This window comes from Aythya marila (assembly GCF_965140915.1).
Source record: "Aythya marila genome assembly, chromosome: 2".
NCBI classification, from domain to species: Eukaryota; Metazoa; Chordata; class Aves; order Anseriformes; family Anatidae; genus Aythya; species Aythya marila.
The window spans coordinates 147,939,828-147,966,452 of NC_139043.1; the positions used below are offsets into that span (position 1 = coordinate 147,939,828).

Sequence of the window (26,625 nt, forward strand, 5' to 3'; positions counted from 1 at the left end):
AGCTCTTAACTAACAAGTATAATGAGTTGAATCCCCATATTTTTAAGCTTTTAGAACTGGTAAAATAGCATGGAAAGCCAATGAATACTCAGGGTAGAATATAAAAATTGCAATGTATATTGGATAACAGGCAAGAAGAAAATCTTATGCAAGGATTTTGCAGAGAAGAAGAAAATATCAGGAAATATTTTTGCAGTCTTTAATCACCTGCATTTGATACTGCTTAAACTCTCTGTGATTTCATGCATAAGTCATTTAATGACCTATTTTGGTTTGCTTTTAGTTATTGTGGATTTATTTTTGCTTTCATAATAGAATACACAGTCTGAACAACCTGGGGAGTATATACCTAAGTACATATTTTGCATGCCTAATGAATATTTTAGGACAAATATTAACCAGACGTTTTTCATGAATGTTTGAACTGGAGTTAACCCACCTAGAAAAACTCAAACAAGCAAAAGTTAATATTGTTTCTACAGTCACTGATGTAGCAATAATAGTAGTTGTACACCACCATGCTGAAAATCAACTCCCTTTATGTCCAAACAATAGCGTGAATCACGGAATTCTGACCTTGATATACAAATGTGATCATGTAGTAATTATAGCTCTTGTACTTTCTGTATAAACAGACTACTTCATCTGGAAATGCTGTAGAGTACTTCTTCATTCTGCAATTTACAGCTAATGACTGAGCAGAAAGCTTTTATATCCCAAGAAGTTTTAAAATGATGCAGGTAGAAAATATCTTATTTGCTGCAAATGAGCAAATGAAAAAAATAGGCTGGTTATTTTAACTACTGGGAATCAACTATTTGCTCTATCTAGATTCTGTTGAAAAGCATGTCTTGCAAATTTTATGATTGTTTTCAAAATCATGTTTTACAAAGATTATTGAAACTATTTTCATGACCAAAATACAGAATTAAACCACTCAAATCACGTAATAACTGACATTTGCTTGAATCAACTGTGAGATTAAAGAAAATATATTTTATTTTATGCCAAAATCTGCTATAGGTTCCTTTTGCTTGTGTCTATGTTGTTATCCTCCAAACAGCATGCAAGAAACCTATGTTCTCTGATTTCACCCTAATCCATGATTTGGATAACGCTATTAGCATGTGGTCTAACATATGAAGGGAATTTGAGGGTATTTGTCTCTGGACATGTCACCTCAGACCTGATTTTAATATATCCTAAGCAATGAAAGCCCCATCCTGACCTCATACATTAGCAGTGTCCTCAGTGCTTCCATAAAAATACACCATCAAAGCACTGGCATGCTTATGGGAATGAGCTGAATCGTGAAAGAAGTAATAATAGAAAAGTCATCATTGAATTGCATGTACCAAGGCAGTACACATATTTCTTTGTTAAATAGTCTGTTTTACCCTGGATGTCCACACACAGCTGTCCTTACAAGAGGGCTCGAACAGGTTTTTAGGAATTGCTGTAATTAACCTCTGGGAAGCCAAGGGCAAGATGAGTTATGTGGTCACTGCCTGGCCTGAGTGCTCAAGGCAGGGAAAGTAGCACTCAGCAAAAAACACAGAGGCTGGCGACCACCAGGACTGGATTCTTTGTCAAAGCATCTGTCACTTGTCTTTCTCTTTCATCTCACAGCATCTTTCTCTTTCATCTCACCTTGTGCACTGGTACCTGCCTTACTGTGTGAGCAGATCACTGCATACCACCTGTCCTGCTCTGTGTTCACAGTGGTCTCCACTCAATTTCTGCTTGTTTTACTAGTGATACTTCTGCTTCTCTTACAAGTTATGGATGATAATGTAGAATAGCTTAGAGCCCAGATAAGACCCTGAAAAATTGAATGACAATCTCTTTGAGTCCGTATTTATAATTGTTTCTGAGAACTGTCAATTGCTCAATTCATGATCTATAAAATATTTACAATATGACTTTAAATACCTCTAGTTTCTTAATCAAAATGCTGCTTGATGCCAAAAGCTCTACTAAAGTTCATACTTACTACATCAATAGTATTGATTTTTTTTTTTTCAAGAAAATATAAAACCTCAAAAACTATGAAAATAGCTTTCTTGAAATAAAATACATTTCCTTTAATTCCATCCTGGTTGCCATGAATTGCATTACTTTTCAATAATTCCTTTTGAATAGTGTCTGGAATTAGCCATTCCAGTGTTTTACAATGGATTGATGTGAGGTTGAGAGGATTATTAATCCTCAGGTCATTCTATTGAGCTTTAAAATATATTGGCAAAGTAGTTTTCTTCCATGAAATAGCCATGTGTTTGAATACATATTGAAAATCAACTTTTAAAATTCAGGTAATTCCTTGTACAGTATTCTTAGTAAAAACAAACAAACAAATAAACAAACAAAAACTCGTTTTAGGAGATGGCATTGCTGTTAGAATGGAAAATCATTCTCCACATTCATCTGATGATACAATCCTCCTAGGATTATGAAATGATTATATGATATCTGGGCTGTACAAAGGGCTATGGAATAGTTTCACTGGACAGCCTAAATCTGCTTTAGGAATTCATGCCACAAAAGTTGATAAGTTTAGGGTTTAACAGTTTTGTAATATATCACCACTGTACAATTTTACAACACATCGCTACAGCCAGCCAGAGGGTTTAAGTGCAATTGTTTGGTAATTTTCTGCAATCTTCTTCAAAGGTGAATTTTCAAGACTCAGGTATATGACACAGAGATTTGTGTAAGTATTTAGACTGAAGGACTCTGCGGTCTTTGATGCCTGTCTTTTGTTATTTGTTGAAGGCCTTCAGGATGGCGGTGTTGTGACTTAAACCTCTTTGGATCTACTTACGAGTGACCTTTTTATCACTTCCTACGATATCCATCAGCTGTTTCTTGGGCTCGGGGAAGATTTTTCATTTTGTGGAGGCAGCAGTTAATCAGAGCGCCTGATTCCCAGCTGCAAACCTCTAGAGAGCTCTCACAGACCCTGTCAAGGGTATTTTCTTATATTTGATGACAAGGCTGCCATCCACAGTCCAAGATTTTGAGTTACTTGCAATCTACTTCTGAAGCCTGTGAGAAGCTCATGACATGAGAGTGTTTTCCGCCTGCTCTGCAAGGTTAGTAACTGTTTAATGATTAGTTCAGTATGGAGTCTGCAGTAAATAGTCCTGTGCACAGTATATGGATGATAGATTAATAATACAATCTGAATGTTACATCCTCTTGTCACTGTCCCCGCTCATTTTCGATAGCTGCTTATTGTGGGCTGAATTCAATAACGGCAACTTGCAAATGGATTTATAGGATTGTACAAATCAGAAACGACTAAACCTGTTGTAGCCATGTTAAAAATCAGCTTCTCTCTGCATGGTGCATCTGAGCTTTCCGTATCATCCCTACTTTTCTGCTGTGTGGCGGCAGCTCTCAAGCAAAGCCAGTGGCACGCCTCCTGCTTCTAGCTGTCATCGATTGTTCAGGCACTCATCAGGTCTCGCATTGTCTGAACACATCACGAAAGTCAATGAACACATTTCCTCCTGAAAGGATCATTGCTAATTCTTCTCCAAAGACGAGTCCCACACAGACGGTCTGTAGCAGAGCCAGGAACCAGACCCTGATGTGCTCATCTCAGTCTGCTGTCTCCAGCACAAAGCCAGGCTTTGAGCAGAAGGATGACTCCACAGTGCCTTCTGCCAGCTCCTCTTGTCTCGGTACAGCTCTGCCCTTCAAACTGCCGTTTTTTTCATGCCTTCCCCTTTGGCACGTGCCAAGCAGTGCCACTCTCCTGCTTAGGGACCCTGTGTCTGTTTCACATCCTTTGGCTGGTACAGCACTGCTGGCCGTTCTGGCTTTCAGCAGTGCAGTCAGGCACAGAATTATCAAAGTCTCTCTATGGAATATCCAGAAATACAAGGCACATAGAAACCTCAATACAAGAACACAAAGATGTTCTTAAATATCCTCTCCTTTCATTCCTCACGTCTGTATCTCCTCCTGTACTGAGTCATGTCCAGATCCATGAGCATGCCTTTGAAATCATATGCACTATTTATATAGAAAAATGAGATTATCTCAAAGGAAGTGACAGAACAGAGCCTAAAACTTGATCCAGACTCAGTCCATGTTAATGGGATTCTTTACATCCACTTTAGTGAGCTCTGACTCAACTTTTAGACTTTAAAAGTGGGATGTATCTGACAAAGTGTCTTTGCCTGGGCTGTTCACCCCAGGCTCCCTTTATAGTTACTCATGATAGAGTCAATACTGTCAACTGAAACTAGGTTGCAGCTCACCTCATCCAACAAGGGTAGATGTTGAAAAAGACATGCTAAAGGAGATATCTACAAAGGTCAGATGAATCACAGCCTAAACTGTCTCTTCCATTTTACTGACTAAAAGAGAGAGTAGGGTGCCGAGCACAGAGGCAGACACCTCTTGGGGTGCTGCATGCCCCAAGTGCGTCACAGTAGGGCCCTCGTATTTCTGCCTAGACCATCCTGTGGGCATATACAAGGCTGTAGCCCTAGTTCTACATTTCAGAAGAGATGCCAAGACAAAGAAAAGAAAACTTAAAAACTAGGCTTTTTATGGAAGCCCCAGGAAATAGTATCTATTTGGGTATGCTACCATGACTGTACCTACCACTAGCAATCTGACGAGAAGTTTTAACTATCTTTAGAAATTTTTAGCTACAAGAAATTACACAAATAATATACAATAAAATTATAGTACAAGTTTATATTAATGAACTGTGATTATAAGTTTAGATACTTTGACCGAGAAAAGAATGATGCAGCTGAAAAATAAACCGCCCTTTTCCAGTTTCATTTGTATCAGTTTCCCTTTTGAGCTCACATGATGGTGGTGCTTGGACTGCTTGTCTTAGTGACAGCATGAATTTACTCTGAGACAGAAGCAATCAAGTCACATAGCTTTCAGGAAGATGGGAAAGCATCAAGACTGAGTCTCTCCAGGCTCTGATGGTAGTTAAAAATATGGAATAACTCATATTTTACCTCTCTAAACCTCCCCTATTACTTAATAAATCACTTCACAGTGAAATGAATTTGACCAATGTATTAATTAGTTAAATTGGTTAATGAGTTGCTACTATGTCAGCAGGTGACAATGAGATGATTTTTTAGACGCGCTTTATGGTTGGTGCATGTTGCAGAAAGCAGAGATGTGCATGGTGGGAAACTTGAGGTTTCTTCTGCTCTTCTGCAGCTGTAGAGCTGAGCTGCCTGCTAAGCGAATACTTGGCAAGTACCAATGTTAAAAAAAAAAAAAAAGAGAGAGAGAGAGAAGAAGAAGAAGAATAAAAAAGAAAGAGATAACTATTTCAAGGGACAATTATCTAAATGAGTTGGAGAAACCTGGAATGACTAAGTCCCTGATCTCTGGAGAATTTGTTCTGAGCACTTTGATGAATTTTAAAATGGTGTTGCATTCTGGGTTTTAATAATGTAGTCTTGCTCTTCTTCTCCTGGCTCTAGGCAACTGTTGTTAGGTCCATTTTTTACAAAAGCCTAGGGAAACTGAGTTAATAAGGGAAAGTCACTAAGCCAAGTGCTGCAAAGCTAGCTTGACAGGCACCTTGCCAGATGCCTGAGAACAGGCAACAAGGCAGGTGTCTGGTACCTTCAGCATTGCACCTCCTGAATGAACCTTTTTATCAGACATGTTACAGACCTGCTTCACTTTTACGTCAGCAAATAATATTAATTAAAAGGAAAACAACAACAACAAAAAAAGTTTTGGTATCTCTAGCACAGTCAGTAGCTTAGGTAGCTTTGATTTCCTCCTCTGTTATATTCATGAACTGCGTCTGGTTCTTGACAAAAGAACACACATCTCTGATTAAAAAAAGCCACCAACACCAACAGGAAACTTCAGTCTCAGTCCGTGGCTTATAATTTTAAACCTGTCTCTTCAGTGAACAGTGTTAGAAACACAAATATTTTGCTTCTCAAGGCTGAAGCCACAAAAAAATCTGGGACTGAAACATCAACCCAAGTGTTAGCTTGGAAAGCCTCAGTCCCGGGGGGAAATTCAAAAGCCTGAGTCAGCTGCCCACGCTTCTCTTTAGCCCATATCGGGAAGGGTGGACACTCGAAAGCAGATTCACAGAAGAAAGCACAGGAAGAAGGAGCCACCTCAGCCACCTGACAGTGAACATGAAAGGCACAACTGGACTTTGATAGCAGTCTTCAACAATTCAGTAGGTATCTGTCTTTGAGGCAGACCTGTACTCATGAACCTGCCCCTGGAAGGAGAAACCTTAAGTGAGCCCTTAATATCTTGTAAAACTATAATGTTGTCTATAATACTTTAACAGTTAATGAGACTGTGTGCCATGGAGGCTCTGTGTTCAGTCTCTTCCTTGCCTGCTCAAGACCAGGTTTTCCACACTTCTCCTGTAGGCACCTAGGACCACTTCTGCAAGGTCTAGAAATTGTCAGTAGTTATGACACAATCAAGCTAAATCTTTCTTTGTGAAAAACAAAAGTACTCTGAATCTAACTCAGATTTTTCTGGGGAACATCTGATCCAATTTAATTCAGTAAATCCCATTCCAGTCATTAATCTCCAGCCAATTTTTTTTTTTTTTTTTAATTTTATTGCACATTATGATTTACTCCAAAGCCCTATGTTCATTGTTACGTAAAGAAGCAGTTGCTCAGATCCTCTTTCTCTTGATCTCCTGATTGGGAAAATACTGCACAGATGTAAGACTATTACTCCTCTGAGAGAACTCTTCCCCAATTAAAAATAGTGTCTCTGAGGGAAATTATGGTCTTGTAAATAGCTTCTGCTTCTAAGAAAGACTACATTAACAGTATAAATTAGGCTGGGTTTCTTTATATCAGATCTACTGTTTACTGCAAAACCATTACAATAACAGACACAACTGATATTGAACAAATATCCCGGGAGGGCTTAAAAATGTTGAAATTGCACACATGTATCTTTTGGTACTTAAAAGAACCCGATTTGCCTCATGCATTCCTGAATGAACCTATTTCCTTTTTGGGAAGAAAACCCAACAAACGTCTTGTTTTTAACATGCACAGGAAAAGACAAAACAGAAACATAATTTTCTCATGATAACTACTGTCGAAATCAGAGGGTGTTGCCAGGGTTCACACAGATGCTGCCTGGTCACTGTTGTCCGTCCTCCTGTCTGTGGAAAACCACAGCAAAACCCACTGCAGTTTGCATCTGGAGTGGGAGCTGGATGTGACTGTTCAGTTCTGGTGTTCGTGACCACCACTCATCTCCTGCTAAATCTAGTACACTAATACAAATTGCAGATGGCTAGAGGTGCTAAGGAGTGAAAACACTCAACTGTCCTTTCTGGGGATCTGAGTTTCTTTCCCTTCTAAGTTCTGGAGGGAGCCCAGCGTCTTTCTCTAAGACATGAATTGACTTGTCTTCAATGGTCTGGCCCAGCTGGTGATTTCTATTTAGAAGGGATTTGGATTGAAAAAAACAAATGTTCTGCAGCTCACGACTGACATACATTGTCTTGCACTGGGAAAATCAAGCAGAAGTGCTGAACTCTTGTCTACTGAAACCTTCATTACTGGATTGAAATAATTGACCTCACTTTCCAAAGAACATTGATATAATTTATCCAGGACTTTGGTATGAGCTGAGGCTCTGAATTTTAGGCAACCAGCTTTTGAAAATTACTGATTTAAGCATTATCTACAAAGGACAGCTTTAGCAAACAGGGTTCTTTCCTGGTACTGCTTGCCTAAGCAAAACTTCGCTACTGTACTGGCAGTCAGCACTCATAGGCCAGTAATACTGATGTTAGGATATTATTATTCCTAGGGAATGCTTTCCCTATTAATGTGGTGGATTAATGGTCCATGATATTGCAAACAGGCATGTCTTTCAAGGAGAGAGAATTAAAATAGCGGGATAAATAACAACAGGTGTCTTTCACCTAACTCTTGTTGCTCCTAAAGCTATTCAGGTTTGCATGAACACAGAGAGAGGACTTTGGGTGATGAAAGCCCACAGAGGCACCCTGCTGCTCCTAGGGGAAGGCTTTCAAGTGGCAGAACGATGGGTGTATGGCTGCTTGTGGACTTTTACCTCCTGTGTGAATGTAGCTCTGGGTATAATGAAGTACAAATGCCTGTTGAAGCTTTTCCCACAGGTTGTAGTGAGCACAGTGCCTCACTTCCATGCAAGTTATGTCTTTCCTCTTTTTTCTCACAGTAGAAGTGACTTTTTCACTGGGGAGGAGGTACTCGAAGATAACAAACTGTTTCTTTATTCTGTCTATCTGCCTGTGTTCGTGAAATATGTAGCTTTTGAGTTCTCTGTTCCTCCATAAGAATTGACTGAAGGGGTTCAAAATCACAGAGGGGCACACAGTGCAATTGCCTTAGCCTCATTTATAGAGACCAGACTACGAACGTTGCAGATTTCTTAGTAACACATTATTTAATATCCATTTCAATTATCAAAGTCTCTGTGATTTATTTTTTTTTTTTTCCTCCCAGAACATAAAACACAACAAGAATGTGATTGCTTTCTGTTCTTTTTAGGCTGGACGTCAGGAGGGGGTTCTTCACAGAGAGGGTGGTTGCACACTGGAACAGGCTCCCCAGGGAAGTGGTCACTGCACCGAGCCTGTCTGAATTTAAGAAAAGATTGGACTGTGAACTTAGGCACATGGTCTGAACTTTTGGGTAGACCTGTGCGGTGTCAAGAGTTGGACTTGATGATCCTTAAGGGTCCCTTCCAACTCAGGATATTCTATGATTCTATGATTCTTTTAAATGGCGATTTGTACTTCAACATCCAGCATCATGAAAAAGCATTATCTAAGATTCCTTGTTTTCCTAAGCTTCAGCCTGGGGTCATGTTCCCTCTTGTGCATATCTATTGTAGGAGTTTATCTGTAAACCCAATTCTCTTCCTCAAGTTGCAGAGATTGAATGACTTTTGCCCTGATATGACTCATGGGACATGGGTCTACTTCAAATCCCAGCTCTCAGAAGTAGACACTTAGGACCTAGGGTCTCTTCTGGCTGTTTGGGAAAGGAATCAGTCCTAAAATGGGCAGAATTAATCTTATAAATGATCCTTGTGGCATGGAGCTTTCTCACTAAGAGGAACTTCACAGTCAGGCTGTTCTCTGAAGGCAACAAAAGGAATGAATTGTAAGAGTTTGCAATATACCATGTACATATATCTATATACTACGCTACAGTGGCAACAGTACAATTACTATTCTGAGCTTCCCAGGAACTCTAGGAAGAAAAGCATAAATCACAACTGTCAAGTGAATTCTCTAATTCAGACCAGGTGCCAGGTAGACTGTCATATGGCTCAAGCATACAGGAGCAAAACATGACTTACAATCACCTTTTTATCCTTATTCCTGCCGTTACTGACACCCATTAATTCTAATTTTCTCAGTGGTATGGAAATTGGTTTCAACTGAACCCAATCTCATTTCACTGTCTAGGTGGTGAGAACAAATACCAGCTGTAGATCATCTTGTGTTAGGTGTAGATTTTTAACCCCAACATGACCAACTCAACAACACATGGCTCCTTCTCAACAACAAGTTCGTAAACACACAAAATAAAATGATAAAGTATAAATGATGCATGAGATCTAGGATTCTGGCTGACTCCTACCTTACCATTGATTAAATCTGGAGTCAGATTATGACATTAATCTAGGACAAGTGTGAAATCAAAATCCTACCTTGGTGGCTGATAAATAATTTAATGTAGAATTATAATATCCATTAGTCTTCATAAAATATTTTCAGAAATTACCAAGGTAGAGATCCCCTTTGTTCATGAATATAGATAACTGAATTGTAGGATTTTTGGATCCTGACAAGCTTTGCTAAATACTCAGCTACTAATTATGAACAGAAATAAAAGGACACCTGCTGAAATAATTATTAAAGGATATGCATCTATGATCTGCCTCTGATCAGATGGATGGAACTAGTATCCTACACCAGTAGAGAATTCAATCTTCCACATTTTATGGAGAATGTACCATTAGGTAAATGATTATATCGGTAAAATTGCTAATTTGGGTGACTATTAAACAACTGGTTTTGAAAGCAGAAGGAAAGTAGCAATATAGTTACACTCTAAATGAGATGAAATAAATCTATACACTCCATGGTGCTGGCATAGATTTTATTTACCCACAAATAAATCTGGAATATTTACACAAAACTCAATTTGTAGCAGCACTATAAAGTTACTAAATAGCTAAAAACCTCATGTAGGAGACTAGGATTGGACCCTGACTGTCAGTAATGATTTAACAGCTGTAAATTGAAGACATTTTTTTTTTCCCCATGAATTTGCCTAATTGCATTTTGAACTCATATAAGCTTTTTTCATGGATGTTAAAAATGTCTATTAGTTTAAAGGAAAAATAACACATATCCATGCTGCAAATGTCTATCCAATACAAGTACAATGTAAGCATGGGCTTTGACTCCAGAAGTTTTTCAGATGAAGTGCTGGGAAACTTGGATTTTAATCTGAGGAATTATCACTATATGTAGCCCTGCTCGGCTCTTGCTTCCTACGTGTATGTTATCAGCCACTGCTGGACCAGGGTCTTGAAGCACTGGCTGGGATAGTTTTATCTTCTCATATGGAACCAGAGTATCATGCTAAGGCCTTGGTGTTATGCTGAACCTAGATACGAGAAGGTGTGTCCTTGTGCCTGAAATGTCCTGCTGCCTCACAGTCTGGCAGTTCTGGCCAGAACAAAATTGTTTCCTGTGCATTTGGCCAACTGCATTAAAAAGCGCATGCAGCTGCACCAGACTTGGCAGGAGACGTCTCCCTCTTCCTGCCCCAGTAGTTTTGAGGAGCACATTGTCTGTGTGCCCTGCATTTCCCATCTGCACACTCCCTTCTGGCTGCTCCAGGGATGAAGGGGAGGAAAGTGGGAGTGAGCCACACTTCTGCTGCTGATCTGGGTAGTGCCATGCAGTGACTTGCCTGTGGTCACACCATAACTCAGTGCCAGAAGGTGGCTGTCCCGTGGCTGTGGTTTGGCCACTAATGGCCGATTTCCTTCCTCCCCAGACTGGAGAATATAAATGGAGAAGCATGTGTAGTCGCAGATCCTGCCAGGACCCTGGGGACACAGCTTGGTTTCCAGCTGAAATCCCACCCCTACCTCTTCCACAAAGCCACAGCTCCAGCTGATGAAACAAAGAGGGAAGACCTGGCAAGGCCTCATTTGCCTTTTCTCCAAAGCAGGTTGAATTTTCAGCCTTAGGGCCTGACACCAAAAGTCATTTTCTTTCCTAGATTAAGGGCAATTCTGGTAATGGTTCAGATACTGTATTTTTAGCTGCTGAATTACAAATGAGGCTTATAGCTGGGTGAAGAAAATTAATTGAAGTTCAGTATTTGCACAAGTAACATTTAGAAACTTGTCTGCTTGTTCTCAAAGACGGGCCCTCCTGGATATAGACTTGGGATGAACCAGAAATGAAGAGAAACTAAAAACCCGTGATCTTCTGGGAGCTGCAAACTCACTGAATATCTCACATGGGTCTCCTCCAGTTGTAGTCTTAAGATGTACTGGTTTCTTTAAGCACCAAATCCTTTAAAACTGGACATTATGTACCCCGACAGCTCTGTCCTGACAAGCACTGTGGCACGCATGGACGCCGGGCCATTTACCCCCACAGACACAACTACTCCCATCGCTTCTGTGCACATCCTCCCTCCAGCCTTTCCTCCCTGCCCAACAAATTCAGGCCTAGAGGGACAGAAGAGCATTTTTACCACCCCAAGCTACAGCAGGGCTGCTCCTCGCTGCCTTTTCCCCAGCGCCTCCTTGAGCCTCCTTCTCCAGGCCTACGCTTCCCTTGGAGATCGCCCTACAGTCGCAAGCGTGCTCTGCTTCACCGCAAAGGCCTCCCAGTTTGTTTGTTATTTTTCCTCCTGATTTATTTATGAAAGTTGTGTGCTGAAATGCTCTCCCACTGGCCGCCACCTCTTTTCTCTGCTGTGTACTTCCTGCTGGGTGTTTCGCCCTGACACACCAATAAAGACGTGAAACATGACGTGGGGGACATCTGCCCTGTGCTGCCGTGCATCGACAGCAGAGAAGCTCCAAGAGTCACAACCACCTTCTTTTTTTTTTTTTTTTTTTTTTTCCCCTCTTCACAGGACTATATTGCAGGATGTACAGGGCTTCCTGCTGCAGCCCGCCGTGGCCCGCAGCCCCTCGCTCTCGCTAACACCACCGCAGTCTGCAAACGTTTAAAGGCAGTTTCTTCGGAGTTAGCCACATGCTTCGAATTGTTATGTGGTTAACCACCAAGAACAAACCCCCACACAAATACCTACGGATCGACTTGCTCGAGCCAGGGTGGTAGCAGTGGGGGTGGAGGGGAGGGGGGGCTTCCTTGTTTCGTTTTTGATGAGAAGAAAATCAAGTTTTCTTGACTATTCCAAGCTGCTAGCAGCAGCCACATCGTGGTATGCACCGCTTGTCGTTTCTGCATTTGTTCATGTTTACTTCTGATGAAAGGAGCCTTGTTCGGCAGCCCTGGTCTTGTATGCCAGGGGCTGCATCCTCAGCTTGGTGTAAATAACCTTTCCTGGTGAATGGGAATGGAAAATGCGACTTCCTCTACGTGAGCACTGTGCGAATGAAAAGCCGGGAGAAGCCTTCTGCGCTTTGACATTGCCCTATCCCATGTCCCTTAACTCTTATAAAAGCTGAATGCTTTTCTGCTGACTCACAGAGGCAGATGGGTTTTGTTAACTCCAGCCGAGATAAGGGAGAGTACAGGGAAAGCATCACTGCCTCTCTGGCTTTGCATTTCGGGGGGATCAAGCAAGGACCCTCAGTGTGGATGGAGCTTGCCTTGTGGGTACCATGTGGATGAGAACCAGGCTGGATGGGGCATTGAGCAGCCTGGTCTAGTGGTAGGTGTCCCTGCCCATGGCAGGGGGTTGGAATTAGATAATCTTTAAGGTCCCTTCCAACCCAAACCATTCCGGGATTCTGTGTTCTACAAGGGCAATACCTGCTCCAGGCTGAACCCTACCACTTCCCATTCTCACACTAATCAGTGTCTGAAATAACAGGGCCTAGCATCCTTCTCTCACCACCTGGTGCCCTCTCCCTGAAGCACTGCTCCTCCCCAAAGCACAAGAGAGAGCCTTAAAGCACAAGCGCAAAGAGAAAAAGTGCCCCAAAACAACAACACACCTCCAAAATCCTTGGTAATTCCACTGTGCCTATTTAAGTCTTCTTGAATTATAGAATTATGTAATGACAGTTCCCTTTGCTTGTATTTCCATCTGTTCATGTAGCACTCATGATAGTGGACCCAAATGGAAATAAGAATAATCCTTTTGCTGTGTACCTAACTTTAAGATCCACCTAAAGTTCATTTTCATTTAAAAAATGGCTGACAAAAGACCCTACAAGGTGGGTAGAAGAGGCTCAATGAAACAATTTTAATCCCAAAGTGATCAGGTAAGGAATTGCATTCTTTGCTTTTTCCAGAAAATAGCGTGGAAAGGAGGGGTTAAAAGCTTACATTGTGGGGAAAAATTTCAGGGAAAGTGGCTTAGTTCCTCTGGTCCATTCATCATCTGAGCAGAGAAATATCACTGCATGCATGAAGTTAGCTCTGCAGGACTCTCTGCCTGTCAAAACTGTTTATCTGAACTTGCCAACAACAGCAAGAAAGGCTGGAGGACTGGCGGCCGTGATGGTGAATGAGTTGGACACATGTGGAGAAGGTGCACGAGCTGAACTTCCTCACTGATGCAGAAGAGATAGAAGAAAAAGGGAAAAAAAATGTGAGGTATCTAACTGTAGAGAGCTTAACAGTGCAATTAGTTACGAAAAAGAATTGGTCTTTTGCCACATTTCTCCATGGGCAACTGGACAGATAGGTCTTCGTGTCCAATCAGCCATCAATTAGCTGCCGAAGGTATGGGGACAAATGCCAACATAACCAGTTGCTGGAGGATACTGGCCCATTAACATATAGCAGTGGGGAGTTGAGCTGGGAATATTGCATTTAGATAATACAGAAATAATCTGATAATCATTTATTAGGGCACTATTCAATGCTTGGTACAGTTATATAAGAGGTACCAAAAATTCCCACAGTCTAAATCAAAGCAAGCCTTAAACCTTTGTGAGGGCTATTTGGACAAAAGAAAAAAAAATAAGAAAAAAAAAAAAGAAAAAGAAAAAAAAAAAAAGGAGGGTGGAGGGGGGGAGGGAAGCGAATTCACATTTATAAAAAGAAATCCGCACACAATGAGCTGAAGGTTGTGCTTCTGCACTTCCTGGTCTGGGTGTGAGCAGAAGAGGAAATACCAAAATACCACCAGAAAAAACTTCCCACAGCATTTCCAACCTGACTTAAACCAGAAAGCTCTGACCATCCTGCAAAAAAGAGGGAAAAAAGCAACTGAACCAGTCCCAAGGCTCCTGCTCATCAGACAGCCAACCACATTTCCAAAGCTAGGGGATCTGGGTAGACTTAGAGAAGTCTTCACATTTCCCCTCAGTCTTCATCTGTGCTCTCTATTTTCTGCAGTTCACTGATCATTAGTGATGTTCCGACTCTTCTGCCAGCTTTGAGAGGAGCACGTTTCTGCTTTGGCCACTTCAGTCACAGCCATGGACAGAGCACAGCCACGAGACAGGACACCAAGGTCTGGTCTAACTCAGGTGAGGAACTCCTTGTCCCCACTTTCATTTTTTGGGGATCCCCCACACTGAGAATACACACCTATGTACACAGCAAGAACCAACATTTAGATGCATAAAATACCATCAGTTTCAGTGTTGCCCTGCGTTAATAATTAAAATCGAGTTCCTGAAGGCTTGCAGGCAAAAAGACGCCAGTTTGGTCTGGCTGGTATCACACAAACCTTCTGCTGATACTGAGGAAAGAAGAAAAGCTTGAAGAAGAGCAGCAGGATCACATTCAAAGGGTTGTGCAGAAACCCAGCACACTAGGCAATTGTTAGTTTAAAACTTCAAATTTGGAAGCTCTGGAAAGAATTTGGAAAATGTATTTTTCCCTTTATTGGTATAAAAAAGTAAGGTATTTTCTCCTGCTAAACCCCAACATTTTAAATGATGATTGATGTGCAGTATTATATGCTAGAGTTCAGGACATTTTCAGTAGTCTAATGAAAATCAGAGCTAAAGTAGAGAAAGCTGTTTTCATTATATACATTTCCTAGTATCTAAGCAATTTCTGAAACAAGATTTTTCCCTAAAATTAGAGAACCAAGTCCCTGGAACAGGTCCAAGGAGCAGCTCAGGAATGTGCAGTGCAACCACAGCCTGCAGCTAAGGGACACAACAAAAGCTGCAACAGTGATGATGTTTTATCTTCCACATCTGACTCCAAAAACTCTTCCATGGATGCCAGCAATGAAATCTGATTCAAAGAGGTCTGAAATGAAGATTTTTTTTTCTTTTCAAAGCTGACTCACTGATTTTGAAACCAGTCAACGTGTTGCATTTGTGACCATGGTTTAACTAAAAACACCTCAGGCTAGTAATAATGCTGCCATGGGCTCTCGCATCCAAAAATGAAGTTAAAACCTTAGCTAAGCCTCATGTTTGAATATAGCTTTCCAGTTTGGAGCAGCACAGCACTCAGCATTTTCCCTCCAACAACGAAAGCCCCTTTCTGGCCTCCCGGAACATTACTGCAGAAAATACGCTTTCACTCCTACTGCAAACTTATTTAAGAGACAATAGGAGAAATAGTTATCACATGGGTTTTTCTTCAAATTTAAAACTGGATCAACAATAAAGCTTAAAAGACCAAGGAAGCATACAATGACACTCATAAAATGATCTTTTTCTTTTACGATCAAATTTCACGCAGATTGAGTTGTTGCAATTTGCTACATGTGGCCCCAATTCTGCAAGCCTTCCCTTAATACGAGCTCTTTTAAAAGCCACTGAGGTTGTTTGTGTGAGTAGAAGTTACTCACATGGGTAAGGACTGGTAGAATCTGGCCTGATAGATTTAGCTACGGTAAAGTTTACCTAGATGTTATCTAGGCTGTAGAGCAGTGTGTATTTTTAGCAATGAAAAATGGACTTAATTATTTCTATTTATTTATTTATTTATTTTTAAGAAAAGTTTTACCTTCAGCTATACCCCTCTGCTTTTTGCAGTTTGCTCAGCAGCCACACTCTGGCTGCGCTCAGCCTTTGTCCTTGTCCGAGAGCTGTACGGGACTGAGCACCCTCCCAGCCGATGCCCTGTAACTCACCAGGACTTGTGCAGGCTGAATTCCCATTCCAGATTTGCTCTTCAAACCTAAGGCCATTGTTCCATCTCAAACTAAAATGTATTCTCCCATGGGCAGCTGGAAAAGACCATTTTTCTTCAAGTTTTATTTCCCAAAAAAAAAAAAAAAAAAAGGAATAAAAAAGAAAAAGTCAAATAAAATTAAAAACAAAGCAAAACAAAACAAAAACAGGAAATCCAATGCACGGCAAACCCAGAGTTCTGCAGTCTAAGAGTGTTGATCTGCATCCATAAATGTCCTGACCGGTGAGGAGACACAGGCACTACAACTGGAAAGAGAGCAGGAAGGAAAGCCTACCATGTGAGCAAAGTGAAAAAAAAAAAAAAAAAAAGTTTAAAAAAAAAAGTGAGAGAGAAAAAGGTCTGCTCAGTGGACAGCACTTGGGCTGATAGCAGGGATTTCAGGAAATCCAAACACTCAGACAGGAAATCTGAACACTGGATAAACACACCATAATCTCCACAGATACAGCTAACGTGCAGCCTCTCCTGTTAACCCTTCGCCTGCCCATGGTGGGGGCTGCAGCCAGATATGTGATGCCTTGTAACACAAGCTGCCCGGGGGGGGGGGGGCTCAAAACTCCGAGCCCTCCTTTCCCTGCATTATAGCATTATAGCAGGGAAAGGAGGACTTGTACCCAACCTTGCTGCTCCAGCATCCTGTTTTCCTCCCTTTGTTCCTAGATACTGATGCTTTAGCTAAAAAGTGTATAATTTTTAGGTAGGGTTTCCTCCTCCGAGATGGAGTTGATATTGCACTCGGTGCACACTCTGTGCCATCAGCTGTGGCTACCTGGGACTCCTGAACCAGTGTTACCTCTCTCTCTGCTTTCCCCCCCTCTCTTTTGCTGTAACACAAGATTTATGTGTCTGTCTGTGGGACACTTGCAGGCTGCCAGTGATGATTTACTGTAGGGTTGGTGCAGAATGGGAGGGAAGGGAACCTCCAAAATTAGAGAAAGGTCTTAAAGGAGAAGCAGAGTCTGAAAACTCCCTTTATGGTATTTTGTCAAGGAATTTAGGATTGAACTCTGCAGTCCTTAGCAAAATTAAGATTTAGCCTGCTTGGTTGCTTGTTTCTAGTGAATACACTCTCATCACTTTATTTTTTGTTTGAGTCTTCTTAATTGATTTAATTATTTCTATAATCTACCTTGGTTGAACTATAAATGTAAAAATCTTTGTTAGCTACAATAGAAAAGGAAAGCAATAGCACTTCCTATCAAAGTAGGTGTAGAACTCCTTGCTCCCAAAGATGTCATTCATAAAATGAAGTTTTTGTTGGAGTTGTCCCATTGAAATCCAAAGGGCTATGAGCACATGCAGAAAACTGAGCCCCAGGGTTTTTGCAGGATGCAGACTGCTGTGTTTTTGTAGGAGGACAATTGCAGGCTTCACCACTTTTCAGAGGTTACTCACTCCTAAGGCAAGGGCCCACTTCCAAAAATGTGGCTTCTCTGTAAAAATTGACTCCACCTTTTTGACACAGCCCTGACTATAGTATGTTAGAAACAAAACTGGTGTCTTCAGATTTTCTGATTCTCCTAAGACCTAATGATTAAAAAAAAAAAAAGTATATTGAGTTTCACATGCCCGTTTGCTAGAGAAGTATTTAGACACAGAGGTAATCTCCACTGGCCGGTGCCCTGGCTCAAGGCAAAGGCAATTAGCTCCTCTGAAATAACCTTAATGTAAGTCCCACATGCAGTACGAGCCTATATAATTTTTTAGGGTACTCACCAGGAACAAAATATGAGCACTAGAGGCAAACAATTCCTTCATCACTTTCTGCTAATTACGGCAGGTTTCTGCTTCTTATTTCAAAGAGAGAAGCTCTGGCAAAAATATAACGGATTACAGTGTTCCCTGGAAGTGGCCAGGTTTGGCAATCATGCCCGGTCTACTGAGATAGGTTGTATTGGCCAAGTGGTGCTGTGGGCAGTCTGGCTGCAAAGTTGGAGTGGAAAGTGTGGATTTGGGGGCATCTCTGCCTTGGGAAGTCTGCTCTGGTTTCCAGTTGAGTTCTGAGTCAGGACACAACTTCCAGGTTGGGTCCTCTCATTGCCAGTCATCCTCCCACTACTTTTTAGGATGCGTGAGGCCAGTGATGGAAGTCAGTCCCTACAAATGCAGCTGGAGCGCTGGCGGCAGCATCTGTGCAAGTGGCTGGTAGAACAAAGGCTTTGCTTTAGAGGCATGAAGTCATTCCCTTTGCCTAGCACGTGCTACATGAAACAAGTACCAAATGGTTGCTTGATGATGTCAGGAGAGAACTGGTTGAAAAAAACAGGGAAAAATTAAAACATCTGAGTTTTTTTCCCTTCCCATGTATTTTGCCAGTGAACTACTTCAGTAATTCACTTTTTTTTTTTTTTTTTCCATAGAAGTTTTTCTGTTGTCACTTTTTTCACCTTCCCTCTTGCATTCTCCTTTTAGTTCCACTTTTCCCAGTAGCAAAAGGAAAACAAAAACAGAGAAAAAGAATAAAGCACAGCCTTTTTTTTTTTTTTTTTTAGTTTAACTGGAAAAAAAAGAAAATATTCATAACCTCTCAAAATATACATTTTTAAAAATTTCCTTTTAAGATTAAGAGACTTTTCATTTGAAAACATTCAAGCAGCTCTACAAAAGAAGAGCTGGGGGAAGCGGGATATAATTTATTACCACTAACATCTGCTGTAAATCAGTTAGAGGTAGACAAACATTCCCTGCCAGGGCACAGTTAGGTCAAGGTGAGAGGGGATAAAGCAATAATTAAAAAGCCTAGTGTCCTCTGGCTACCTTCAATAGGCTGTGAAGAGAAGAGCAAGTGCTTGCTGCAAAACTGGCTTTTGTCTTGAAAAATTTCAAAGAGAAGAAAAAAATTAATTGTTATATTCAATGGACAACTATCAGTTTATAAATTTTTCCAAAAATTTCTGTACAGAACTGCAAAAAGTGGTTACACTTTTGTGGTTTTCTAGTTAAAAAAAAAAATGACAAAAGGTTGTGTGTACTCTGAAAAGTTTCACTTGATGAGAAATTTCTATTGAAAAATTCTACAGAAAGGAGTCTTTGTCAGTCCTAGTGAAAGGGAGAAAAGGGACAGCATGGCAGGTAGTATAACAAAGCTGACAAAAATAAACCATACAGAAATACTCAGCAGAAACAAAGTAGAGAGAAAACTTCAAATAGGCCAACAATCATCGAAACTAAAAAAGTGAATGAAGATTCCTGAAAGGGCAAAGCAGCTGCAAAATTCCCACTACCAACTGAGAAAAAAAAAAAATAGCCAGTGGCTTTACTCAAGACAGACGTGAAGATGCTTGCTTTTAAACTGGAAGAAAACAAACAAACAAACAAACAAAAAAAACAACAAAAAATAACAACAACCCCCCACCATGAACAACAACAAAAAAAACACCACATTAATCCTTGACGTATCCACAGCAGCTAAGATTTCTGCTCACTTGTTCTATATCCCCAGAATATAACTTTCTGTAGACCTCCAGCTGATAACGAAATTCTCACTTTTTCAACAAAGAACTCGAAAGCTACTGAATTAAGACAGATCAGTTCATTAAAGATTAAAAGGGTTTAGCTATGTATGTGAAAGATAAAGCACATGGAATTATAATTGAGATTGTGAACAAAATGCTTGTGAAAGAGTTATCATTAACCTGCAAGGCCCCAAGCTCTGTTATTCTTCATGTTTCAATGACAAGCCTTATTATAAATAGTTAGGAAAATTTTTCAGTATAGATTTGAAACAAAGATCTGTTCTTTATTTTCCACCACCCTACTTATTGGATTTGGAAGAGACTTCTGCTAAATAATGAAAACATTTGGATACAAAAAGTGATGGTCCCATTTTTGTCATTCTTCACCCTTCAGTCTCACGGAGGCTTTATACCCTTGAAATAGTGACAATATATTCACATGAAACTAATTTACCCTTTTGAGTGGAGCCAGCCCTGTGCACTCAGCAGTCCCACATCCTTCAGTAGCTACCAGAAACTGGATGCCAGAGAAATACTGTGGCACGCTTACACCAACTTCCACATTCACACTATGGCTCTATCTGGATTTACAACAACATATGCTTAAACTTAGCAAACATTAGAGAAAATGAGTAGAAAACACTAACCAAAAGGATTTCATAAATACTGACATAACTTCCCATAAGCTATAAACACTATTTTTTTTCCACAAAACTTCAGTAATTAGCTGGTTTAGAGACTTCTTGCCGTGCTACAAAACATATCTCTTTGTACACTGACTTTCAGTTTGAACATGTTTGCTTGGAGATCCCTGCCAATTTTATTACAGTCCATTCCTTCCTAAATGAGCAGCCAAGGAGGTTTACTTTTGAGATCAGCATCCCTGCTGGCACTTCTGCACCAGCCAAAGCACCGAGCCCCCTTCATCCAGCAGCAAGCCATGTGCTCTTACATTAAACAACAAATATTGCTGCTTTCCCCACTGTTCATTCAGTGAAATACAGCAGAAGTTGTGTTTTAACAGGTTTAACAACATGTTTGTACATTTATTAAGCAAATAACACCTCTTGACGTTATGAAAAGGTCCAGGAATTGGAAACTGCCTTGACAAGAAGCACTTGACCCTTGGTGGTAACTACAGGCTGTACCACTGCACAGGGGGCTGTGCACATTTAGTTTTTAACTGTTTTTATGTTCAATAGTTTTTTATAAGGAAAAAAAGACCAAAGCATTTCATTTTTTCTACTTTCCTTTTCATTCCTCCTTCCTAGCTGTAATGGCAAAAGGGGGAATGTTTTCATAGTCCACTTTTTCTCCCCTACATATATTTTTTCTAAAATGGTGTGTGAAAAGGGAAATTAAAGACAAGTTCAAAAAAACTTTTTAAACAGTTCTGCTCAAAATATGCTGCATAGAAATGCAATCAATAAAGGGCACTAAAGAAAACAGCTGTCACCTAAAGACATCTCCATGGTGTGAACATAGCTGCAGGCTCCATTGTTTGCTATATGTGGAAAGTCCAGATAACACTGAGAAAAAAACAGAGGTTGAATTATACACCACAAACACTAGCAGCAATAAAATGCTGCCGCACAAGGAACAGGCTGATATATGAATTTCCGAGAGTCACTCTGCATTGTTCCCTGGAGGTTTGCAGGCTGGCAGCTGTGCTGAAAGTGCCATGTTAGGAGGACACATTGGACATGCTGTGAGCATCACTCTAGGCTTGAGTTGCTCTGCTTTTGCCACTAAAGACTTCCTCAGCTTCTTTTCTAAAAACTGAAAGAGATGCCTCTTCAGTGTGTTGTCATAGGTTGGCTGCAGGAAATTTAAATGACAAATGCATCATGTGAACTTGTGAATAAACACTATGACAAATGCCCAGATGATCACCAGGTTGGTTTGGCAATTAGAGATTTCTTAAAAAGAGAAATAAACTTCTCATGATCTCAGCCTTTGGAAGTCATATGAGAAATAATTTTAAACATTTTTTTTAGGAATGAAGACCAGACATACACATAAAATTAGTGCTAAAAATCTTGTAAATCCCTTATTACTACGAGTTGAGTATTTAAAAGTATGGGTGGGTGCCAGGAGACTTGTCATAGAGATGTGAGAGTCAACACTGCTATAAATGGTACAAACTTCATGTGCTATAAACACTGTATATTTGTATACAGCATAGACTGTATATAAGAGCTATTAGCCAAGGAATCTTTAGTGGGATCTGGAAAAGGAAAGGGCATAGAGAAAAAAATAAAACATATTTACAATACCATTCATGGCTTTTGTTGGGAAATAGGTGATGACCATTGTGACAACATCTGTAACTGGGAAAACAGTGCAGTTGCCTCCATTAGATCTGATGAGTCAGAAAGTGCCGTATCTCATGATCAGAGGGGCTGCAGCTCCCCTCCTCTCTACAAAAGCATGTGGGACCATCACCACAGAGGTGTGATGGCTCATGGGGAGAAGAATGCAATGATTAGGAAAGAGACTTGGTATTGTCATGGAAGGACTGCAGCACTTCCCCAAAGGAGGAACATGCTCTGCAGATGTCTCATCGCCATCATAATCCCCATTGCTTCACTCTTGTCTGGTTATGCTCTGGTTATAGGCTTCTCCTCAGGAGACATGCCTTCAGCTCTTCTGTGGGAGGCAGTGGCTGCCCACATCTCACTCACATGCCCCCTGGGAGTGGGCTGAAGCATTCATCCTGGCTCATTCAGGATCACATTCCTCTATCTCACTTCCACTCTACCATGTTATCATCAGAAGTTTCAAACGCTGCAGCACACTATGCTCACTGCACATCTGCTTTAGGGCTACACAGCACACGTGTGAAGGAGGGTCATACGACATCAAGCATGAATTAAGTCTCCTGTCTGCTTTTTACTCTGTTTTGCAACCTGCTGTTCCAGCATGTTTGCTGGTGGGCAACACAGTGGCTCCTTTTGGAGTAAATGTCTTGCTTTTGTGCCTTCTAGTTGCAACATACACTGTCCTGCTGGCTTTGTTTTTCAGAAGGAGGTTCCTGTATCCCTGGTGCTCAGGCTACTGTGGAGTAATGTTCAGGCAGTGCTTCTCATACAAATGAGGGATCATACACTTTTCATCACGTGGTGGTCAGATGAGTGATCTGCTGTTTGATCTTTGGTTACTCAGTGACTAAAGGCTTTATAAAGGTTTTATAAAGGCTTTAAAGGTTGATAACCTGTTCCTAGCAGCCTCACACCCACAGACCAGCCTTCCTGCTGCCTGAGGCCTGCACCATACTCCAACCCAGCAGTGCTGATGAAGTTTGGGGTGGCTCCCTGCTTCTGATCTCTCTCTAGTCATCTTCCCATACATAGGAAGCAGATTCTGTTGATGTTATATAGATTGTAATTCAGAATAGTTCAGCTGGACCTTCAAAGATCACCAGGTCCAACTGCCTGACTTCTTCAGGGCGAACCAAAACTTAAAGCATTATTAATGAGGGCATTGTCCAAATGCCTCTTGAACACTGACAGGCACGGAGCATCAAACATCTCTCTAGGAAGCCTGTTCCAGTGCTTGACCACCCTCAGGGTAACGAAATGTTTCCATATATGCAGTCTGAACCTCGCTTGGGGCAGGTTTGTGCCATTCCCTCATGTCCTGTCACTGGTTACCACAGAGCAGAGACCAGCACCTCCTTCTCCATTTCCCCTCCTCAGGAGCTGTAACATGCAGTGGTTATTTAGTGAATATTACAGAGTTCAAGCTCTTCTTTTGGCCTCAGGTCACTCACACAGGCTTCATCTAAACCAACAAATCTCAGGTCACTTCCAAATTTCTGTGTCTGGTTGTGTTTTGGCTTCATCCTAACCTGGAGCCAGATCCAGGGATATGCACTAACCCCACTTTCCTCATACATCACCCCATATCTCCGGCTCAGGTGAGACACTGCCTTGGTCTCCCTGACTGTGTCTCTTACTGTGTCTCTTACTCTCAAACTATGCTTTGGTTTGGGGTTGATTTTCTCCATACAAGCCTTATGTTTGTTATATTTGCACTGTCAATTTGTGGTTCTGAGCCTGAATTCCCATGGGTAGTGAGCCCCCAGTCTTCCTCCAGACTGAAGCCTGTGAGCAGGTCAACATCTCAGTGATGTAGATGATCAGAAGTGTCACATGCAAGCTCGAGGCCTAAGCCAACACAGAATTAAACATCTGTCTGCCTGAAATTCTCCATGTACAAATGGAGAAAATGACAGTTCATGACCTTACAACACATCATTCGGATATGGTACATGTCACAGGTTGCTCCAGGGATAGGATTTGTAAGGCCTGAGCATGTATGGTAAGCATGAGATGCTTACGACATCTAACATTTCCACTATTATCACTCTACTGGTCAACTGATTCTTCACTGTATAGGAAACTAGAGAAAATATCATAAAAAGCAGACTGGATGACATCAGTTTTCCCCCTCTTTCTTCAGCACTCTGTATACATTCAATATGAAACCCTGGTTTTGTCTCGTAAAGTGTACAATAAGTTTAGATGAGAATACATTCTTGTCTAGGGGAGCTCCAAATTAAATGATTTCTAAAATGGGCCTGGAATCAAGAGCCACTGCTGTTTGCTATGTGAAAAAGAAGAGGAATATTAACTTCTGTGGGAGGAGGAGCTGTACCTTAAAAAAATAAGTTGCTATTGAACGCAAAGCTGGTTTGGAAAGCTCGGATAATTGGAAACACATGTTCCTGGCTGCAGGCATACAGCACATAAACTGCAGAGAAAAAGTAATAATAGAGAAGACATAGACTATTTGAATATATAGCGAGAGAAGTCAACATTTTACAACTTGCTAATAGTGACTATACCTGAAATATTGTTTTGCTTTGTTATTATTTGCTTAAGAATACAAATATATCTGTAGACTTTCTGGTGTACATGGACTTTATATTAAAATAGAGATCCCAGGTATGTTGGATGATAGTATTACATAAGGAGAATATTTTAGTAAACTATCTGAGCAAAAATGACTCATAATGATACAGCTGAATATTTTATTTTAAACACAAAATGTGAATTACTTAGCACCTAAAAATAACACGCCCCCCTTTTAACTTTCAATGAACTGTGTTGACGTTGCAGGAGTTTCTAACTTTTTCAGTGCAGCAAATCATCCATCTTTTGTAGTCTGTTAACGCAAATATCTCTTTTCAGGCCAAAGCTTTGAAACCAAAGCACACATAAACCCCCTCACACCCACACTCCCTTCAGTTTTCAGCTTTTTGTTCTGCCTCTCCAAGACAATTCCTTCTTGGGTAGTAAAAGCCACAGGAGGAAGGAAAGGCTGTGAAAGTCTGCACAGAAAAAATGAAGATTTGATGTATGCAGTGGAATATACTGAATATTACGAACCTGCCTCTTCCCCATCTTTGACCACTGAGTTTCTTCCCTTCCCTGTAGGATATGTGTTTCTCACTCCTTGTATCATCTGTGATTTTTCTTCCCTCACTTCTTGGCAGAAGTGAGCTTTGTAGCTCTCAGACAAGTGTCCAGCAAACGCTCAATACCAAAAGTATTTGGGGCAATTTTGGTTGCTAAAGCTTAATTTTGTCTACATTTATGCTGGCATTCAAAGATGTGACAAAAGGCACACTTCTGTCTGAAAAGCCATTTTAATGACAAGTTTCAAATTCTTTTAATGGATGGAAGGAATGAAGCTCCATGAAAAAGGCCTCCACAATGCTGTAATGTGGGGGTGGGGAGAGGAGGTGGAGAGGGAGTTTTCTCTGCAGCTTCATCATCTGGAATGACTCAAGCCTTTAAACTTCCATAAAGAAATAATTATTTAAAATAGGTCAGCCTGAGACAGACAGCTAATGTATATAATGTGGCAGTTGCAAGCAGATGCAGTTTAGTGTGATAATTTTCTCTGGGTTTTGACATGGTTGAGGATATTTCAGTAATCAGTGGTGCTCCCTGCAAAAATTGCCATCTGAAGGCCACTGGAATGAACAGAAAACTTTCCTCAACTTCTATGATTTTCAGGTCAGCCATGTGAAGCCTTCAGTGCTATGCTTTTTATTATATTCATGGGCAATATGCCAAATATGGTGGTTGGGGAAAATACCTTGGCGCATCGAAAGCCAATTCTAGCACAACATCTCAGGATTAGCATAAACTTGCATTTCACACATTTGTTGCTTCACTTTGCTGATGTCATTCAACTTATCTTCACTGAGGGCCACCTTAACTATGTGGCTAAATGCTTTCTCTTCTGCTAGCAGCCACATATATTTTCTCAGCCGTGAAAAAAAAAAAAAAAAAGAAAAGACTTTTCAGAGGACAGACAGAAATAAATGTTGTACAGTGGGACCTTAAAAAGCCTGCACCATGTCCACGGTGTATTTATTCCAGCAAGATTAGAAACTTATTCCCACGCCTACAGGTGTTTTCCAGCTTTTCTGCGATGAGCTCCACATCTCAATAAAGAAATTGCCTCACGGGCATTTATCCTCCGAGTCATTGTGTAACATCCCTGTGGCAATTTACATTACATGGAAAACCATACTGAAAAAGCATTTGTGCCTCTTTTTAAGAGGCCTTTAGAGGAATATGGGTATTGACCTTCCTGTAAAAGTTGACCATGGTTTCTGCTTTTGCTGTTTATCTCATCTCTTCTCCTTTCCTTGGCTCTGTTCCTCCCAAGTAAAATCCAGGATGAAAGCCAGCATACCACAGGAACAGTGAGCTCACCGGTACGCTGTGGACCACAGCTAAGGAATCTCCATCCCAGTCCTTTTCTGGTGTGAAACTTCCGTGTGACATGCAAAGTGCTAACAGGATCACAGAT

At 40.9% G+C, this 26,625-nt stretch overlaps 1 protein-coding gene across 2 annotated transcripts in view; it reads right to left on the reverse strand.

The window, feature by feature from the left end:
• ASAP1 (ArfGAP with SH3 domain, ankyrin repeat and PH domain 1) overlaps positions 1–16,801 on the reverse strand; it is a 146,072-nt gene extending 129,271 nt beyond the window's left edge. For both annotated transcript variants that reach the window (XM_082753027.1, XM_082753026.1), the window contains exon 1: positions 16,278–16,801. The gene's annotated coding sequence lies outside the window, so the exon portion shown is untranslated. The remainder of the gene's footprint in view (positions 1–16,277) is intronic.
• Positions 16,802–26,625: the final 9,824 nt, after the last annotated feature.